Here is a 22,014-nt window from a genome sequence, read left to right as displayed (position 1 = left end):
CAAAATGTGGTGCTGCCATGTATTGTTGATCTTCCACCTTTGGAATGCTTGTGGAATTCCTTGTAGGCCATCCAGAACATGGAGTTTGCACACTGGAGATGGTGTTTTTATAGCTCTGGTTCCTCACAAGACACCCTCTTGCTGTGGTGTGTACAGTGTGAGCCTGCCCTGAGTTCCAGCAGCACGGACACGCCACCTCTGCGGTTGTCACTTGGCAGTGGAGGCTTCTCCACTGCTGTTTGCTCTGCCTGGTGCACTGAGGTGTGGGAGGAACAGGGTGATGCTAAAGGCACTCTGCCCTCCCCCCAGCCTCAAACTGCATCTGCTCCTCATACAGCTATTAAACAAAGCAGCTGTAACCCGTCTGCACTGTTCCTGGTGTTCTGAAAAGTCTCAGACTGAAGTTACAGAGGTTCATCCAATTTTCCTAGGAATGAAACTGGAAATGCTCCTTACATACAGGCAATGGGTACACTAAAACATGTTTTGCCTTTTCTTCTCTTTCCACTTTCCCCCACTTTTTGCTTAGGTTGAAGTTCTTGCACTCTGATTTCGCTTGTGAGTCTTCCTGTATTTTCCCTGAAGATTCACAGAACAGATGTTGCTGTGTCTTGGGTTATTTTTAAACTTCCCAGGGAGAAAAGAGGGGAGAAAGTAGAGACATGCTTCTTCCAATGAGGGAGAGGCACATCAGAGGGTAAGACAGTGCTCAGCACTGCTTGGATTGTTTACACTGTAAGTGTTTTGTTGATAGTTTCCTGACATTATATCCTGTTTTGCTAACAGAGGTGGTTAGCCAGTCACCAAATTTACATTTTCATTCACTTGTCCATGCACTTTTTTTTCTCCCAGATAACAATTATCCTTATCTCTCTTTTACAAATAAAAGTAAGGCTGACTGTACAAAGTACTGAAAGGTAATGCCAAAGACAAACTTCAGTGCTCTAGAAGTTATACAATGTTTTGATTGTCCAAATTGTCAAACATTCTAAATTATGTCAAGTGAAGATGCAACCATCAAATTTACCTTAATACTTGACAGTCATGTGGAATGTTTTAAAGACCAAAACAAGTTCACAGCACATTTCAGGAGTTGTAGGAATGTTAATCTGGACGCAGGATTGAACTCCACCCGTACTCCACACAGGATGCAGGATTACTCATGCATCTAATGTACTGCCATTTTCCTTCCATGTGTACATCCACTCTGATCCTTGACAGAACCCCCTGAGTTTCTCTAGGTTGCCCCTAAAGAAGCCCCTGGGATTTCTCTTTGTCCTCTGAAAGAGGCTAAGGCGTTGTTACGACAATCATGTCTACATGGGCAGCTATGGCTTGAAGAAATCTATGTAAATTATTTATTAGCTAGTGGCTGTACCCACAACGTCCCTGGTGTTGTCCAAACACTCAAAAAGGATGCAGTGAAACACACCTTGCTTAAAGAAAGGTAGCTGGGGCTGCAAAATCAACGAAAACACAAGATTTTGAAGTATTAACTGGTTTGTTTCACTTTGTCAGCAAAAGACGTATGAACGAACCATCGGGTGGAGAGCGAGGAGGCTTTGCACGTACAGTCGGGGTCATTGTGCTGCTCATGAACCATTGTGGCGAGAGAAGCACGGTGCTACGGGAAAGCTGACAAACCAGCTGGCGACGCCAGGAATGAATCGCGGTAAAGCCAAGGGACAGGGAGGTGACGCAGAGCTGCGGCTCGGGAGGGGTGGCTGTGGGTAGCCCCAGCGGTGTGACGCCCCGGCCGAGCATGATGCAACGATGCAATGCCGGGCCGCTGTCCCCGAGCCGCAGCAGCCGCAGGGATGGATGGCTGGGTGAGGCACACGCCGGGGCAATCCCGCGGAGCCGAGGCTGCCCCGGCTGCCCTGCAGGAGTGCAGGGGGCACGGGGCTGGCAGGCCACGCTGTTCTGCCACGCAGCAGCGGTGCCACCATCGCTGCTCCCAGCCCTGGAACCTCCGCCCAGGCGGGACCCTGGGGACACGGCAGGGACGGCACGGGGCCGGGGCGAGCCTGGGAGAGGGACCGGGCTGACACAGTCTGACTTCCAAGCTTTGTGCAGCAGGAGAGCCGCCACCTGCTCGGCACCTTTCTTGATGGGGCGACGGTCAGGAATGACCCCTTATGCAACCGCGTCGGTAAAAAATAATGGAAGAGGCCCAGCTCACAAAGTAGCCGTGGCCAGCCCCTCAGCACCACCGTGCGCGGAGGGCGCGGGCTGCGGGCTCGGCGCGGGGCCGGGGCTCCCGCCGGGCAGCCCGAGCGGAGAGAAGGCCGGGCCGGCCTCCGAGCCGCCGCCCCGCCGGCGCTGCCCCCGCCCCCGGCCGGCCCTGTGGCGGTGACGTGCCGGGCCGGGCCGGGCCGTGCCGGGCGGCGGGGGCGGCGCAGAGCGGCGCGGCGGCGGCGGCGGCAGGGTCGGCAGCGAGCGGGGCGCCGAGCGCAGCAGCAGCACCTCCAGCAGCAGGTAAGGACGCGGCCTCTCCGCCTCCGCCGCCCCTCCTACCCGCGGCGGGAGGCGCCGGCCCCCGGCCCGCCGCGGCTGCCCCCGCCGCCCCTCTCGCCCGGGCAGGTGCGGGCCGGGCCCTCGGCGGGGAGCGCTCCGGCCAGCGCACCTCGGGACCGACCTGTGGAACCGCAGCTCAGAATCCCTCCGGAGTGCGCGTTACTTCCTTAAATTAGCTGTCATGGAAATTCTTTCCTTTGTGGGTTTGTTTGGGTTTTTTTAGTATCATCCTCTGTGAAATTCCATCCCTGCTGGGCTCCCCTCCTTGCTTCAGAAACACTTCTGTGCTGGTGGGATCGTCCTTGTAAGTGAAAATAAAATTTTTATAGCCTTTACTGACCAGACACAGTACGACTGGTAGTTCAGTGGAAAAACGTCTTTTCAGTGGAAAAACGTCTTCTGGAGTATTTCTGCTTGAAGTACTTTTTGCAGGCTGCGGTTTGGAGAGCAGCGTGTGTCACCGTGATGTACAACTAAAATCCAATACCCCGTTCCTCTGTCTTGCATCCGTTTCTGAATAGGAAAGCTTGAAACGGTCTCCTTAATGGTCTAGAATACGACCTGCAGTGCAGCAAATGTACTGTTGGTGCTTGCCCGATACTTGGCTCCAATTTACTAGTTTTGAACTAGTAAATGCCACCAAGGCCTGTAGGATGGAGGTAGCTGAACTAATAGCTGGCTGCTTCTGTAAAAGGATGGTTGTCATCTGTTGTTTCAGCGAATACTGCTGACTGCCAGCCCTGTTTTTACAAAGGTGCAGAGAAGTAGTACGTCGGGACTTGTGCCCTGTGGTGCTCCCGGAGGGAACAGACCTTTGAGGCGACCTAATTCCTCACAGTTCAGTTGGCATCGCCGGGCTGCGGGGCGGCCTATGGACTGGGTTCACAGCCATCCGAGTACAAAGGTTGGCTGCGGGACTGAGTCTTCCTTCTTTTACAAGTGTGACAAATTAACAGGGTGGAGATGAACTCGCGAGTTAAATGTCATCTGCGTTTTTTTAACTTTATTTTTTAGCGGAAAAAAAAAAAAGCGCCTAATAAAAATAGAAATATTTTAATTTTTTAAATGTTAATTATGAAAATTTAAAAGTATAGGCAAATGTCTTGCAGTATTTGTTTAAATATAATAAAACTGCTAACACACAAGTTAACTCTTAAATGTATGGTTTATAAAATAATTGCAAAAGAAAGATCTCAGTGTTGTTAAGATGGGAGAGTAACTATCAGAATTATCAGAGCACAAGTCCCAAACTTTTGTGTTGTTGCTTTTAATAACATAGAAATTAAGATTTTGCTTGACTGTATTTTTAGTGGATGGGTTTTTAATGTGTCTCAGTTAATAAACTATTTAGTGAAGGCACAGTTATGCCTTTGACTATACAACTATAAAGCCAGCAATGCAAATATAAAGGCAGTAAACTTTCCTGCGAGGCTGAATAGCTTTCTGAATGAAAACCATGTCAGTATTGGCAGAAATTCTAAGTTGAACTAATTTCCCCACCCCCATTATTTCTAGTCAGATTCCTCTATAATCTGCACTAAGTACTGTGTCTTTCAGCCTCCGGCATTGCCATGTGCTTTTGTTTTGATAATAGGTCAGTATTTTGACCCATTAACAATAATGTTCTCATAAGGAAGGTGAAATAGTGCTTCCTTGTGCCTGGTCCACCAGGGTGGAAGTGGCTTTGTGACCCAATCTAACCTTTGCATTTTTGTGGTATTTGATAACACTGGTCTGAGGAAAGATTTCAGGTATTAGAAATTTTGACAGTCTTATGAGTGATGTGGCAAAGTTGAGTATGGACTAACTTTTTATCAGAACAAAATGTGAAAGCATATGATTAAGCTGGCAGGTTCAAAATGAACAAAAGTGGTGTGTTTTTGGTTTTGACCCAATGTGTGGTTAGTTAAGCTTTGGAAATCCTTTCTGAAGCATGTGGATATTGAAAGTTTACAGGGACTTTAAAAGCAGCCGGACAAATTAATGGAAGAAAAACCCACTAAGGCTAACTTGTGTGGAGTACCTGAAGTAGCTCAGGGTGTCACCAAGCTGAGCACAGAGCTGGGATAATAGGTTGGGAAAGTACTTTCAATTATTTATCAAATTTATATATTAATTTCAGGCATTAACATAGTGCAGACAACAGATCTGCTGTCTGACCCAGTAGGACTGCTCTTAGGAAAATTGTTCAACTGAAGTGAGTTTTTGAGAACAGCTGAACCAAAGGGACGAGGTCGAGAGATAACAACTCTGAGTGATAACTCTCAGGAAATGACTATGAGTCACCATCAAACATCAGTTTAAATGGTGCTGGGGGCAGTTCTGGCACCTTTGTACTTGTTGACATGGATATCTTTGATCAAAAGAATTAGCACAAAATATGAAGGAGACTGAGTAGTGCTTTCAGACTGTGTTTTTGATGCTCTGCTTTGGAGAACAAGAGGTTTCTGATAAGTTTGAAGGCAGTATTTGAGTACAAGATACTATTTTCAGGAAGAAGATCCCATAATGCAGATGGGTAAAGTCGACTTGGCAGCAGTGCCATGGGAGCAGATCTGAGGGTTACGTGGGATCACAAGAAGCACAGGGATGCAGTACTATTGAAGTCCAGCATTTAGCTTTTTCTACTAGTGCAGCTTAAGTTAACAGAATAATGTGTCCAGTTTTGGCCACAGGCTGTTAAGGAATATATATGCTTGGAAAGTATGTTCCACAAAGCTACGCAAGCTCATTTCCAGCAGAAAGAAATTAGATGAGGGGACAGGAAGATGCTAGGGCATTAAATTTAGTGAGAAGTGGTTTGTGTTCTTCTATCAGTGACTGTACTGAAAAAAGATGAAACTAATTTATACCAAAGACTTGATAAAGTTCTTAAAATCTGTTATGCCTTAGGGAAAACTGAAAGAAACTAAGGTTGTGCAATCTCATTTCTGCAAAAGTTTTTGAAAGTCAAATAGGATTTGTGTTAAGGATAAATTAAAAACACCCCTCAAAACTGTTTTACTTGTTCTCATGCAGGGGCTTGAGCTTGATGATTTCTTCAGGTGCTGTCTATATTTGGGCTTGAGCTTATGTGGAAAAAAAGCAATTTCAGTCCTCAAAAGATGAACAGTTTCTCTGATAAGTCCTATAATCTTTCAGTTGCTGGTCATCTCATGTTACAGTTTAAGGCATTTGGTTTTAAAATAATTAGTGTTGAGGCAAACTACTGCATTTGACAGCAAAATGTTGTGGTTTAGGAGCATAGCCTGTAATACTGTAGGAAATGTAGGTGTACACCATACTGTGATTTAAACCAGGAAAATCAGAGGGATAAAACTTAAGGTATTCATTATCTACTCTAGAGTATACTGCATGTGGCTTCTTAACTTTTGTCCTAGTTGTCCTAGTGTTTTACAACATCCTTGGGTCTGCAACACTTTTAAAAATGACTTTCTAAAAACCTAATTAAAAAAAAAAAAACTTGCCAATATCATATATGTCTCATTTTGTATCCACTTTTTAAAGTATGAGAAGGCATTTTAAAATGGCAACATTTTAACATAGCTTGCTATCTATTTAAGTTTCTACTTTGTTATTTTTTTGGAATGACTGACTGTTGTAGGTCTGTAGTAAACACTAGTGACAGAGACTTGTGTTTCTGGGCACTGATAGATACTGTATCGATATAAAGAACAGAAGCTTGTAGTTTTTTAACTGATGGCTGTAGATAAATCTTCCCCTCTCCACTGAAAAACCAAAAAAACCCAGCAGTTTTGCAAAGCTGAATTAGAAGCATCAGCAGCCTTCATGGTTTTTACTGAGGCTCTGATGTTAAGAAAAGGACAGATAAATCTGTGGGCACTTTAATCTCTGGTGGACTGATTGCTGTAAGTAATGACCATATAAACGTAATATATGTATTTTATCAAGAAAAGCATGCTAAAGCTGTCTTTTGATAGGTGCCCATCTTAGAAAAACCTATTCAAAAAAACTGATTTAGCCAAAGCAAGTTCTTGTTGAACTGTGTGCAGAAACAGAGCAGAGGGTTATGAGGCTGAGGAGGGCTGGGTCTGTTTGGTCCTGCCGCTGTGTCATGGTGCTGCAGCTCCAAGGCAATGCCCGTTGCCATCTCTGGACAGCATAGCCTGGCCTTGAAAAAGTGATTTTGGACTCCTTGGTGCACCTACGCATGCTAACTTCTTCCTGCTGAAAAGAGAGTTGCAGCCAGATGACATTTAACCTGCAGATACAGTGCTGGCTACTGCTCCCGTAGGCATTTAGCTCTGCGAGCTAAACTGCAGCTACTGTCAGCAGCAGGGCATGCATGAACGCTTGATTAAGTGTGGGTTGGTGTCTGGCTGCTGTGGCTGCGCTGCAAGTCATACCCAGGCATTGTGCCACTGAAGCATTTCTTTCAAGCCAAGGGACCTTCCTCGTAGGGTGAATGCTTCTTCTTCCTCTGCAAGTGTGTGGATGAAGGGCAGTTTCTGCTTGCTCCAGGGAATGAGAGATGGATGAGGCATCTGGAATGAAACTTCACTTTTTGTATGCACAGCTTGCAGCACTGCTGCTGTGCAGAATGTGGCCAGTTTCCAAACTGGAATCTGGTCCTGGCAGTGCCCAATGGAGGTGCCATGAGCACTACCAGATCTGGGGTGGCCACATTTGTATGTGCATCTTTTAGGACTTGATCTACTCTCAGAGAAATTAAAGAGAAATTCTCAGTCTTGAGCTGAAAGTCTGAATGAACCCTGGTTTTGTAAATGCTCAGCAGAAGGCCTTATTTATCATAAAATATTTTTTTTTCTTTTTTAAGCAATATATCTTAAGAGAACTTGCAGAATTAATTTTGCAAAGGTAGTTAAACAGACAAATTAAGGGTATTATTTACATAGTGGAAAATTGTTTCATGAGCAAATTTGTTTTCCTTGTAATTAAAAAGACTTAGCGGGCAGATTTCAAATTCGTGAAGGGAAAAAAAGAGAAGTAGAGAATTTACAAAGCCAGTTGTTCACAAAAATATCTTCAATATTAGCAAGATCTCTGGCTGTATTTCACAAAGATATCAGGAACCTTCTGAATTATATCTAAATGTTTCTATGAATCCTTCAGGCCTGAGCTGAAGCCACAGAAATATTGTTGCTTTTTGCATTGTGAGCAAACTCAGATTTGCATAGTCCAGAGCTCCATCCGTCTTATCTGCTCTATTGTCTTTGTTGCCATGCACTCAGCAAGGATTTGATCACGTCAGGTGCATTCTCAGTGTTACAGATCCAAAGGAGCCCAGCTATAAGGTTATCACCTTATAGTAGCCAGTTATCACCTGTAGTAGCCATGTTTAGGAAGAAGCGGTCTCTGTGAGAATGGCATGTCCGTCTCCAGTCCTTAGGTGTGCTCTGTGCAGGAGATCATGCCTATGGTGGGTTGATGGCAACCCTTCCAAGTTCACATCTGTGCTTTGCTCTTTCCTGATTTCTTTACGTGCAGTCCATCACAGCTGCTCTGTAGTGGGGGAATTGATAGCAATAAAACGCTTTCACCAAGTCCTCGGTGCTAAAGATAGTCAGTTTTGCTGTGTCTCCTTTTGCCTTGTTGGGGTGAGCTGTGTGCACCAAACCTGCTCATCGTGGCACTCTGCTTGTTTGAGGGGAGGCATTGGAGAGTTTTGGGGGAGGATGCTCTGTAGCTGCTCATCCAATTCAAGGTTTAGCTGTGTGCAGTGAGCTTTTGTGATGTTTGCCTTGCTTATGTCCTGCAAAGTTTCCAGGACAGGGAGCAGAGCATTCAGGAATAAAGAACCTGGCAAATATTTTTGATTACTTCAATTTTAAGAATTCTGTTGGGTCATAGCTTTGTAAGCAGGTGGGCTGAGGTAATTGACTAGTGGACCCTGAAAGGAGAAAATCTTAGTGGCTGCATCTTCTTGTCCTTCCCAGCAGTGTGGATGTTCATGGGGCTCCTTCACACCCCAGTGCAAATGGCTGGCTCTGCAGAAAGCAACAAATCCCATCACCTTTCTCTTCTGCACTTACTTTGCAGTCTCATAGACCTGTGTAACCTTCATTGCCTTTACCAAAAGTTAGAGAAATGCCTCCAGAGCCCTTTGCAGAGAAAAATAGAGACATAAAGAGTATATGTCGGGAAATTTAATAGAATCATAGAATTACAGAAGGGTCTGGGTCAGAAAAAACCCTAAAGATGATCTAGTTCCAACCCCCTGCTGTGGGCAGGGCACCCAGGCAGAGTCATGGACTTCAGAGGGCCCTAGGATAATATGGACTTCTATTACTGTGTAAAGATAAAAACACTTGGGTTTAGTACATGTGGTGGTTTTGGGGCTGAGAAAGAGTCTATTTTGTGGTTTTAGGGGTGAGTTTCTTTGTTGATTTTTTCTTTTTCTTTCTTTTTTTTTTTTTTTTTTTTTTTTGTTACCTGGAATCCTTTACAAAGATAGATAAACTGATGATATAAATTTTTGTCTCATTTTCTAGGCTCCTACTGAGTTATGTTTTCAGTGTTTGCTGATTGCTTTAAAGCCTTGGCAGTGTTCATGCAGGCAGCCTTTATGGCAGGTGCTTGTGTACACAAATGGTGTTCTGCAGTGAATTCTATCTCTCTGCTGTGTTACTTATGTGGACATGCCAGGGATGATGCTCTTTCTCCTTCTCTTATACTTACTGGCTTGCTTTTCAATGAGTGTACTGCCTGTCAATCCTCCTGTTTCGATTTTTTTTTTCCCAAAATAAAGCATCTAATGGATTTTACAGATTTTAGTAGCTGATGTTCTTTTGGCTGTGGTTAAGAGCATTGCTTCAAATTTCAAAGTTCTTGGGAAACAGAAGAGAGGTGGGCTGTCATAGTTGTGCTGAATTGGAGTTTTTGGGAACAAAGCTCTCCTGTTTCTTCTGTATGCGTGGTTTTGCAGACAGTGGGATGATCTCTGTCTTCGGTTGTCATCCCATTACAATACTCTTTCATCTTCTCAAACACCTGAAAGTATTATGGTCAGACACTTAATCTTGGATTATTTGGACCTTGAGATAGTGTTTGGTTCACTGCATGAATATCCTCTTAAATTTTTTTCTCTTTGGGTGTATGGACATGCACTATGGGCTTTTGAAAAAAATCTTACACCTTAGTATTTTTTTAGATCATTTATGTTAGAACAAATTTTAAACTTTGTTTAGGTGAGGGATGTTTTTTGAAATACTTTGTGTGTCATATTCTGATAGTAATCAGCAACAAATTTTAGATCTTGTTTTGTGTTTTGCTGTAAAGTTCTACATCCGTTCAAAGGAAAAAAGATTGTTTCTTATTAACCCTGGGAGAGGAATCTTAGCCATGAAGTTTCTTAGCCTTTTATCATGCTGTACAAGTCATGTCTTGCTCAAAATGTCAACACCCACAGAACATGTTTTTTTACAGTTCAGTGGTCTAAGTAGCTGCTTTTCTTGTGGCTGAAGGAACCTTTCCTATTATCAATGAACATGCAGTCTTTTGATAATACGACATCTGATGCTATGGGTATTTCTGGTTATGTGCTAAATTGTATATATTCAACACCAAAGCAGCAATGACAAACACAAATAATGTGTTGACCATATACTCTTACAGATTATTCTCTTTCAGTTTAATTCCTTGCATCTTTTTCCAGTTTTGCATACATGTATGTATTTTTGTGAAATATTACATCAGATTTCTTTTAATTTCAAACTAAAAATAGTTTATTTTAGCAGCCGTTGGAGTTTAGCTTCTTTGTTTCTGTTGCCACAGAGTTCTGTGGCACAGAGTTCATGTAGTAGTCAGCCTAGCAAGGGTTATAATATATAAAGTTGGTTCATAGATTTTTTTTTTTTTTAAGTTGCCTTTGCAGCTTCTGTTACAGTCTGGGATCAGTTACTGATCTCTTTAGAAAGAGTTTGGGGGTTTTTTTATGCCTTAAAAAAATGCATTTATATTATTTCCTGATTGTTTGTTTTTTGTTTTTGCTTAATTTGGATTTTGAGTGAATAATAAGTACTGACTGCTTGAGTACATAGGATAGAAGTGGAAATTTATATGGTTTAAAAAACCCAAAGCAGCTGTTTGAGATGAGTTGTTTTCAGTATTAATCCTGGTCTCTTTACAAATCCCTTTGGGAGAAAAGAGGGCAGACAAAAGGCACTTCATATCACTGGCGTGTTTGCTGAGTGACTGCTGCTTTAGCCCAAGGGAGGAGGTGGAAGCAGGGGAATGGGAAACTACCAGGAAGAGGAAGAGTATTTTGAGGTAAGCACCTTCTAAAGAAACACATGAAGGCTGAAGGGTGATGCTTAGGTGGGTCTGAGGAGCTGAGAGGACCAAAGGGACTTCAGCAAGATGTAACACTTGAAGATTGTAGTAGAAGAAAAATGCTGTTTTGCCTGTGTAAGAAATAGTTACTCATTTTTCATAAATGTAGAAAGTTTTGTTAAACCTTACCAAAAATACAACAGAAGAATGAATAGAGAAAATATTACAGTGCCAGGGAGTAAAGCATTTTCCCCACCATGTATGCACCCACACAATGGAGGTTTCAACTTTTAACCCTTTAGCCCCTCCCAAAATTCTGTCCGTGGACTCTTTCTTCACTGTCCTGTGGTGGTGCTTACTTTCTCAAATCCTGATTGGATGTCAGATGTCACCATAGTGACAAGCTGACCCTCCCAAATATCCCAGCCCTGGCTGTCCCTTGATAACAACACAGAGGGTAAAACATAACTATAAATCTATAAAACTTTTCTTAACCTATACATGGTATTTGTCTGTTAATTGTGAGAGTCAATCATCACATTACTCATCTGTCCCAGCTGCTTTTGTGCAAAAGAGGTTAGCATTGGGGGCTACCCTTCCTACCTTGCCTGGGCAGGACTTCGAAGCCATGTTTTCCTCATCAAACGTAAGATGCTGCCTGATCCCTGTACATGTCCAGGCACTGACCCTGGGTGTGCCTCCTGTGGGTGTAAGACCACGAGACCTTGCAATTTGGGCTAAGTATTTCACCCCAAGACAGGTAAAGATTTTGGAGTGAGATCTGAAGGTATGCAAAGGTGTGGTTAGTGGTAATTAATGAAAGCTAATTGGCTTATGTTTTTCTAGGACTCAGCATGTTCCTTCTAGCAGCTTCTTGTTTCCATTGGTCATCTTGTTGGAAATGTCCAAGTAGCTTTTGGGGAGTCCAGGTGAGACAGGAGCCTTCTCAAAAGGAGCTGTTACTTCTTCCACTGTACATACTTAAGGGATAAATTTGAATGTGCAAGATGCAGCTGTGCATGAGGCTGCTGTAGCTTTGTTTTGTTCAGTTTGATCAGCTGCTTAATTTTAAATTCATGGCCTAATTTTTTGAGGAACGTTTTATGGGCAGGCAAATCCACAAAACTGTAATCTCCAGTCTGACAATGAGGAAGGCACATCTGTGTGTGGACTTTCTTCCCACGTGTTTAATTTTATTTTGTAAGGAAAAGCTGGGTAACTTGCACACATGTAAAGACAGAGGAGAACTGAGTTGAATGTAAAATAATAGCTATATTTTAAGAAAAAACAATTTTATGTTGTGAAAAATTAGCCTAGTATTATTAGCAAGCATTTGAACAATGTTTGCTGATTGGTGAGGGTGCTGTTTATTTTTGAAGATTGTCTTTTAGCAGACTTCAAGTTACTACGGTTGAAAAGCAAGGATGTTTTATTTCCTTTTTTCTGATAAATCACTTCCCTCAATTATCCTCCTGCAAGTGTTCGGACTATGCTGTATTTCTAACATGAGCTAAAAGATTGTACTAATACGTAGGGAAGTGAAGGAAAACTATTGTTCCTTCTCTCTTGTCAAAGTCTTTGCATCTGTTTCAATACTAACCAGAAGAAAATACTGGAGGAGAATGAAGGGTTTTTAAAAGTCTTCCTTTAGCTGAGGAGAATTTCCCCTTTTTTAGGTACCAGGCTGTCTTCCAAGGACTTGCACTCAGCTGGGACAGGAATGGCATGGTGTGGAGCTTGGGCACTGCAGGTTATAGCAAGTAATGGGATGCAGACCTTGGTTCAGTGATAGCTGATATCACCTCTTTCCACTGTTGAATGTAATGGCAGTCAAATTTTGACCCAGATGCATGTGATAGCATTCATTTGGAGTTCAGCAGAGTGTAGAACATAATGAATGCTCCAGTGGATGTTGTTAGCATGTCACCTGGATTGGCTTTCTGGGTTGCATCGTGTGTTGCCAGTCATTCATCTGCCTGGATCACTGTGGTGCAATCTGGATCTTTGGTGGTGCTTCATGTGCTGATATTTGTTGACGGCTTCACAATGTGTCTCCCTCTGGATCAGACTTCTTTTTTCAGGATCAGCTTCTGCCCCTAAAGAATCTCTGTGTAAGTTATTCCCAGGACACATGCCTTTTTAATTTTTTTTCATTTATTTTACACCACTTCCAGGATATCCTGCCTTTTGTGTTTCACAACTTGCTGGCAATGGGAAGGATTTGCATGGCGTCAGTCCTACAGATGAGCTTGCAGCTTCGCATGCTCTTTGTCGACTGCTTATACCAAGACAGATTGCAAATGGAGTTTGTACAATCGAGCAAGTAAAACTGGCTGCATCAGTGTGGTTTCCTGAGGATGAAAGAGATGCTGGCTTTTACTTTACTTATCAGCCAGGCTTGGTGTCTAGTCAAAAGGGTAGTGGAGAGATGCAGGGCAGAACATCTGGTAGAAGCAGAATTTGAAGACTGGGAAAAGAGTTTAATCAAAATTAAAATCTTCTTCTATGTTTTCCGCCTTCCCTAGTGGAGAATGACCAGTGTCATACCAGTTAGCACTGGATTGGGAATGGCTGTAATTACTTGAAAGCTGTCAACCTACAGTTAACCCTGCTCATCAGGCTGAGGTTTGGAGAGTGATGTGGAGGACACATTTGCTGCAGGGAACATTCCTGTCATGGCAAGCTTTGCTCATGTGTGCCCAGCATTTCCTGGGAAGCCCTGCAGTAGAACATGCTGGCTCTCCATCCGAGCGAGCAGGAAGGAATACTTTGTGTTGTTGCAGGCTATTGTGAGTTGTTGCTCTGCTGGGGACTCCTTTGACTTTTTGCAGTGGTCCTTGCACCAGATGGTAACGAGCTGAGCTTGTTCTGGTCAGCAAAGCTCCTCGTCACCATGACAAGAGCACCTTCACAAAGAAAGCCCTATGCCTTTTACCTCCTAAAATGCATGTGGATTCACTACATTCCTGGATCAAAGTAACAGTCAGTCTTCCTGTTTTGAAAAAAACGGAAGTGGGGAGAATACTGTTGCTTTGAGATGAACATCTGCTTTTCAGGCTAATTTTAGGTGCAGCTTAATGTGTGAGGAGGAGGCAGAAGGGCTGGACAAGGGGACATCCAAAATTATGAATGCTGGTGTTGAGCAGGATGGTGTAGGCAGAAGTAGCCACATGGGAAAGCATGATCGGGAGCAGTGGCTGCAGAGCTGGGTGCATGCTGGACAGGGAAGGCTGAGCAGATGTGACTGATCTTCCAGGGAGAGCCTTGCTGGCTGGGCTCAGAGGCTCAGCACAGGGCAGGATTAGCACAGCTCCACTGGCAAAATGGGCAGCTGTGGGCATCTTGTGTTCCCCAAAACAAAAAGCAGTCCAAAATATAGTAAGGAGTTTTTTAGAATACAGTTTTAACTCTAAATGAGAGTTTATGTCTAGAAAGAAATTTTTTCCTTTTTTAAGGCATTTTGAAGCTGGGAGAAAGATAAACTAAGGAATACCTAGAGAAAGGGGAGAAGGCAGGTATCAAAGATGATACTACAATCAAAGCCTTTTATTCCACTGCTACAATAGAAGAGCAGGTCAGGCAAAAAAATCAGTTGTCTGTCCTATACCTCCCCAGTGCTTTTCAGTATAAATCTAGTTCAAGAGACCTTCAGTGGTAAAAGCTTACAGGAAAGCTACTGTAGTTAATAGAGCACTTCCTGGGTGGCTCAGCCTTCATCTCTGAAGACACACCTGATGTATTAGGGTTTCCTGTGCTGTTATTTCTTTTATGCTGGACACGTTCCCAGAATTCTGTTAAAAGCTTCTGTATCAAAGGAGGATCATCCCACAGCATGAGCTGCTGAATGCGTGGAGAAATTAGGTAAACTGCAGCATCCAGTAAAACTTGAAAGAGTTTTATAGAGTGGAAGCTGAAAAAGCAAATGCTTTTCTTATAACCTTTGAAATATAACTGTGTTTCTGTCTTGTACTTAATGTCAGTAACTTTTGCTAACTTGTCACTTCTAAAAAAAGTTTGTTATTTCTTAACAGACATGCAGTGATATTTTTATTTTAGGAAATTTAATTTGTATTTTTCACAGGTCACAACACTGGGAAGTTAGCCAGCATGTTTCACCCTTGTGTATGAAGGCAGCATAGAAACTGGACGTGTAGGCATTTGAGAAGGCATTTGATTAATCTTGTTTCCTTTATTGTTCCCAAGTTATTGGAGTTATTCAAGAGGTATGCATTTTTTTGAACTTAGAGTAAGCCATAATAGCCAGCAAGTTCTTTTCATTGATCACCCAATTAAAGAAGAAACTCTGGAAGCTGTGAAAATCCTCTGAACAGATTATTGATACCAAAATGCAATGGTTTTTATTGTTCTTTATTTATTAACAGAAATAGGGTTTATTATGGTTTTTATTTATTAATAGAAATAATAAGAGAATTCTTCAGACTTTGTGTCCTTCAGTCAATAAAAGGAAGCACATACCTCCCTGTAATTGAAGTCAGGTATGCTATTGTAGAGGGTGGAACAAGACTCTGTAAAGAGAGGTGGAGTCTCCATTAAGTGGTGTGATGGGTACTGATTCATATGTTGATGAATTTTGTATAATAGGTCTGTTGGTTGATTGTGTTTTGGTTTGGGTTTTTCTTTAGTTCAGTGGGTTGAAAGTTGTATCATTGGGCTGCTCAGTACTACATTTTACTCTTTTTGAATTCAGTTGTTCTTGAGTTCTTGCCTCAAGACTTAATGTAGGTCACTGGGAGGACACCGAACCCCATGTGATTGTTGCTGTCTCAGTACCAAAGGAACTGGAATTTTCTGGGTTCCTGAGGAAGCACCTGACTTGTAATAATTCTCCAGGATCTTCATTGTACTTATGTTCTACACAATTGTTTCTTTTACACTGTTTTGAATTTTTTCTAAGATGACCTTAGAAGATCTCTAATCATATGATGATGTGAAACAACTGTATTTAAAAAACTTCTAGTTTTTCAGTTCCAATGAATAATTCAAACCCAAAAACTCAACCCCAAGGAGGACTTTTTACTCTAGAAAAGAAATACAGGAAATCTATGAGGAGTTTACTATTAGCTTCCCCCTGCCCATCCAAGATAGCGCCCAGGTCATTCAACCGTGTGAAGAAATACCCGTCACGAAAGCAGATTTGAAATATTTTCTATTTGCAAGGAGGAATTTGAATTAATCATATCTAACTTTTATGTTGAATTCCTGATCACTATAGCTTAAGCTCCCATGGAGCTCAAATTTTGGGTGAAAGAAAATATATGGGAAAAAAATAAATCTATCTGAAATAAAAAAAATATATTTGCTGGAATATAGGAAGTGCTGAAGACTTCCAGACTGGAGTTCTCAGTAGAATACTTGAGTGAACTTGGCTTGCTGCACTGTAGATCACAGGTCCAGGAAGCTGAAGAGGGTGCTTTGTAAAGCCTTGAGAAGGGGAGCAACAGGTTGTCTTGTTGTGGGTCCACTGATGATAAGTTTCACATGACCTCACAGTCTTTCCTTCAATAGCAGTACAGTTTCTTCTGCATTGTATTCCTTGTCTTTTAAAAACTAGTTATATATTAGTTTTCTATGAAAAAAAATCGGAAACTGTTTTGTGGTTTGCTATTTTGTAATCATCAGGGTGAGGGCCTTGCTTGTAATCAGGAATATGTCAATTAAATATTTTTAACCTGAGGACTTTGCATGTGACTTTTTGAACTGTTTTCTAGGCATTTCTGAGTCTATGAAATATCTACAAATGCTGAAATCAGCCAGGAATCTGGCTGGTTCTCAAGTGTTTTTGTCAGAAGGCATTAGTGCTTACCTTTGGCTGTGTCTGTGTGTATACTGAAAAAAACCCAAAGAAGTGGCTTTTTAGACTAGATGTGACAACTTGTAAATCAGATAGAGGAATATTAAACTAGAAAGAAAAAAATACTAGTCTTAATTTAAAATCTGTCTTAGTGGTTAAAAGTAATTCTTCAAAACATTTTCAAAATTGTGTTTAAAATAGTTCCTGTTTCTAGTCTGTGTATTACAGCTTCTTCTGATAGATTGAAGTATTCTGCAGCTTGTTTTCCATGTAAATATTACATGTACTTAACCTGTCATTACATGACCCTTACTGGCTTTTTACTTGGCAAAGAGTTGTTTAAAACCAGATGGAATTTTTGTGTGTCTGGTATTGAGCATTTAGAGGAAAGTTGTGCAAGGAGATGTCTTGCCTTAACCTTGGAAGAACAAAGGGATGTGTCTTTGAGGTTAGAAATTAGTAATAATGTATTTTCAGTGGGAAGGATTTTGGAATGATTGATTTAGATTGTTCTAGAATTGGAGGAAGGCTTTAAACATGCTGCTTTTGGTCACAGGAGGTGTTAGAATTAAAAGAAAATATATAAGAAGATTTAAATATCTTTGAAGCATGCTTAAGAACTATTCACGTTATCCTCTTCTCTAATTGATTAACTGGATAATAGGTTTAAATGTACCAAATAACAAAACCCCTGGATTTCATAGCAACTGATCTGAAATGATCTAATTAAGTTTGGGTTTTCCTTTGAGTCACCTGGGTGAATCCTAATGATGTACAGCAGATTGCATTAAATTGGATTGTGCCTGTTTCTTGGAAATAGTGTTGAGAAAATCAGAAATTTATTCAAGAATGTCAAATAGATAAAAGTACTGAGTGGAAGTATCTGTTTCATGCTTTCTGGTCCTCCTCACTCATATGGGCAAATCCATTTGATTACCTTTCTTGATGGTTTTGATATTGAGTGTATTGACTATGCATGGTATATGTAGGCATGAAGCTAAGACATGGTTTGAACCTGTGATGTCAGTTTTGCTCATTAAAAAATCATTTAGTCTTTTTGATTTCTGGACCCCCTGAAATTTCTGCTGAGCACCATTCTGCTGAATTTCTGTCATAAATTTCATATGTGTGAGGTCTTTGCAATATTAATTTTCATAATCTCCTCTTCAGGGGCTGCCAAACCAGCAGTTATTTTTAACTGTTATAGAGGAGTGTTATTTAAATCCTAAATTTTATATGGGCCATATCTCTGTGATCCACAAAAAGTGCCCTACTTTAACAGCTGAGAAACACAATGAATGTGAACCATCCTTGACATAAAACAGCTCAAGGAAACTTTGGTAGTAAGTTCCAGAAGGTTTGCTGATGGAGGTTCTGTTACATTTTTCTTTTTTCCCCTTTATGTTGCACAAACACAAGAACAAAAAATACAGTTGTTTGGTAAATACTATATGTACATTCTTCTTAATGAAATGTTAAAAAAATTGTATTTATTGTCTGATGATCAAAGTAATGATTTTCTAGATTGGCCTTGAATATCTGAAGTCAGGTTGTGTCCAAATAATTCAGACCATGCTTGTATGTATTTTAGAGTTATTTAATTTGTTTTCTTTTCTTTTTTTTTCTTTTCTTTTCTTTTTTTTTTTTTTTTTAATGTTGTAGGTAATAGTTGTGAAGATAAGAACACCTGCTGAACAAAATTTTCTAAGCTATGGAAAAAAAATGGGGTTTGTGAGTGTCCGAGTTTTAAATCTGAATCGTGAAAATAGGCTTAACATTTTAGATATGCCTGTATTACTGTATCAAATATTTTGCTTTTAATAAATGGAAACTTTTATGTCTACAAAAGGATTGTATGCTTCTTGAGTCTACTTATAACTCAATGTTAATGCAGACTTACTTTGTTTATTTTTAACACAGAATCATAGAATGGTTTGGGTTGGGAGGAACCTTAAAGCTCATCTAGTTCCAACCCCCAGCCTTGGGCAGGGATATATTTCACTAGACCAGGTTGTTCAAAGCCACACTTTCAGGATGGAGCATCCTCAAGTTCTCTGGGCAGCCTATTTCAAAACCTCTCCACTCTCTCAGTAAAGAACTGATTAGAAGTATAGATCATACAAGTTGGCAGAGATATTTTTCTGTTGTTGTTGGGACTCGTATTGCCTGTGTTGGGAAGAAGGACACCAAGAAATAGGAAATGTGACTCTTGTCCTGGGTACCTCTTGTCCTGGCAGAGGGATGAGAGAGCTTTACTTGGTTTTTTTTGGTGGCAGTATCTGTGGTTTTGTGGGGAAGAGTTAACATTGTACCAATCTTGTATTCGGGAACTATAAGCTTCTGCGTGTGAGCCTTTTGCATTCCCTTGAGAGTATTTTTATATTTTTAATGGTATCGTTCAGTGTGGTTTTGAAACAATTTGGATTTGTGTTTTATATATTGTCCATAAATTAATTAAAAGTTTACTTTTTATAATGTGATGTTGGAACAGGAACAGAATTTTTGATACACGGTTAGGTCTGCGGAATTGCAAATGCTAGCTGTGCTTTTGACTTAAAACCCTAATTCAAGTCTCTCCTTTCTGACAAGCAGCAGTAAGATTAGTTAGCAGAGAGAGGGATCTATACCCCAGTTTTATACAAAACACACTGATTAAAGTTATTTGTAGGCTGAGTAACAAGCCTTTGTTTGGACTGATGAACTAGGGTTATGTCGAAACATGCAGGAACAGGACTTACTCGCATTCCTGTTGCTGTTGCTTCCACATTTCCAGTCCACAGCATCATCTGATGGGGAGCCAGTGGTGAGTTACCAGCTGAGCATGCAAGTGATGTTTTGCTTTGAGACCTGTTTGATTAGACAACAGTAATCTCACTGTTTCCTTCCATAGCCAGGGTGAGGGCTGCTTGACAGGCACTTGGAGTGCATTGTCCCTGGGTGGGCTGGGGAGAGCTGCCTGCTGGGGGCTCACAGGATGGGGACTGCCAAAGCATCTTGGAACAACTGAGGTGGAACTAAAGATCATTTTAATCATACTTTGTGTTTAGAGAGTGAGATCACTACAATTATATAAGCTCTAAAGGGTGAAACATGTGCTTAGCTGGTGTTTGAACTCTAAGAAGCATAAATTTAAAGTATTGAACATTAGAGGTCTAAGGTAAAATTTTTGTGTTGTAGTAGCAATAGTCAGTCCTTGAGGAGGAAAGAAGGAAGAAAAACTTAGTTTATGTTACTTAAAACAACTATCTTTGTTTTAAGGCTGTTTTTCCTGGTTAAGTGATGATGTGTGATTGGTAGCTATATATTATGTGATCACTCATACTTGGTATTAAAGAATAAAGCCTAGATAAAAAAAGGTGATCAAGTTGAAGTGCAGATAAAAAAGGGGAAAAAATAGTGTAAGCTGGTTTGTCACTATATTAGAGCAAGAGTCTTTTGTCATGCTGTTAACCATCAGTAGCTGGCTAAAGAATGAGTAGAGCTGTTGTCTCCATTAGTGTTATAGTTCATTTTAGGAGTTTACTATTGTACTGAACCTCCTGGTTGTCTGCATTTATGGCACTGCAAGTCCAGGCACCAAACTGGATCCTATTTGGATGAAACCAACCTGGAAGATGCTCCTTAGAAAAACACCTGATAGTCTGCAGCTGTGAATTCATATGCAGTCAGGGGCACCAGACTAGAGATACGTGGTACAAACTAGAACTAGTTAAACCCTCATGATGTGTGGAGTATGGGCATTGGTCCCTCGGTGCTGCTGTTTCACTGTTATGCAGTTACTCCTATTGTATTGTGTTATTTGCTAACAGAGGTGTATCCCTTGAATTTAAAACTTATTGTTCAGATTTATGTCAGGAAAAATAATGACTTAAAAAAAGTGTGCAAATAAATATGTCCTGTGTTTCTGAAATTCTCCTTTTTTTGAAATAATGGTTACTGTTAAAATCTTTAGAATTAGTAAAAAAGAAAAAAAATCCAAACCAGAAATATCTTAAACTGACCATTCAAGTCTTCTTGAATAAGATGTCTTTGATTTTGAAAGCATAATATTTTGTTTGCCCTACAGTGTGTTCAGTTTAATTCAAAATATTGTAAGAATGACTAAAAAGCAACAAAATGAAAGAAGTGTGCTACTTAGAGTTGAAAATAATATGGGTGTTTTTATTTACCATTTTGTTCCTGAGGTGAAAATTATTTTTATATGATCCTAATCTCACCACAATGTTCAATTATTGAATATTTGTTAAGAGAGGAAAATGAAATTGAAACTAAATATCCATGTAATTAAAAAAGAAAAAAGCGCCCATGATAATTGCAGTATCTTTTTATTTAGCAGAGCTTCACTCTGTTGTCTGATCTTAGATCCACTATTCCCTTAAAAATGTCTAACCATCAGATTATCACTGGATTGAGAGTTCTTGGACATCTAGATTGAAACCATTGCAGCTGAATTAAATGAAGATTGCATGGGCAAGACTTGGTGACCTGGTTTTATTTCTTAGATGAGTTTCCTAGCCTCTGAAGATTCATTTGTTGTATAAAATATTTTGCATGGTCTGAAATGAAGGCTTAAGTGCCACAAATAAATGCTTTGAGCTGCTAACCCCAACTGGGAAATAGCAGTGGCAGCATGACCGTGCTCATTCTCCCAGCTGTAATTGTTCAGGAAGTTTTGAATTTAAAAACACCTGAGCTGCATTTTGTGTCTGAATTTGCAAGCTGACTAAAAGCTTTCCTTAAGTCCACTTCTTGCTGCCAAAATAAATAAGCTGATCTTAGCATGTGACTGTGGTGGTTTGTCCTCTGTATGAGCTTCTGTATAGAATTTGTAATTATGCTTAAGGGCTGGTCCTGGGAACCGTGATTCTGCATAAGTTGTTTTCAGTTTACTTGCACATCAGATTGAGACTGTGTGTGCCTGTTCCCGGCCCCAGGGGCCATTCTCTTCTCTTGCCTGTGCAGAGAGTGTGTGTTTGCTCTGTTGCCTGTATGACGACACCTGCTATTGAAAACCTTACAGCTATCCTGGACTTCTAAAATATGCATTTGGCTAAGCTTGGTTTTTTGTAACATTTGGGCAGAAAATTTATAAACATTTTTGTGGTGTTGCTGGTTGGTAATTTTTACTCATTGTTGGCTTTAATAGAATCATGAGCAGGGATGCACTTTCTTGCAGCATTCTTGTTAAATTAATAAATAATATTTTATACATGATGGGGATGGGCAGTAACATTCATGTAATCCATCTGAGATTAAAATCAGTTGGTGAAATGCAGTTGGACTTTGATCTCAATCTTCTATTTTCTGAACAAGAAGTGAGTGTGATGTTCTTGAGCTGGATTTCTTCTAACTCATGGTTCATAAAAGTATTGGAGCTATGGGAGCTGCATCAGTCCATTTGAGACACTGAATCAATAGTAAGAAAAATAACC

General features: G+C 40.8%; 1 protein-coding gene across 8 annotated transcripts in view; it reads left to right on the top strand.

Moving 5' to 3' along the window:
• The first annotated feature begins 2,389 nt into the window (after nucleotides 1-2,389).
• MYO6 (myosin VI) overlaps nucleotides 2,390-22,014 on the top strand; it is a 102,462-nt gene continuing 82,837 nt past the window's right edge. For all 8 annotated transcript variants that reach the window (XM_021553628.2, XM_021553621.2, XM_031504413.2 and 5 more), the window contains exon 1: nucleotides 2,390-2,478. The gene's annotated coding sequence lies outside the window, so the exon portion shown is untranslated. The remainder of the gene's footprint in view (nucleotides 2,479-22,014) is intronic.

This window comes from Lonchura striata, chromosome 3 (genome assembly GCF_046129695.1).
Source record: "Lonchura striata isolate bLonStr1 chromosome 3, bLonStr1.mat, whole genome shotgun sequence".
NCBI classification, from domain to species: domain Eukaryota; kingdom Metazoa; phylum Chordata; class Aves; order Passeriformes; family Estrildidae; genus Lonchura; species Lonchura striata.
Note: the sequence above shows the minus strand (reverse complement) of the source record. Positions and strands in the feature narration are given on the sequence as shown.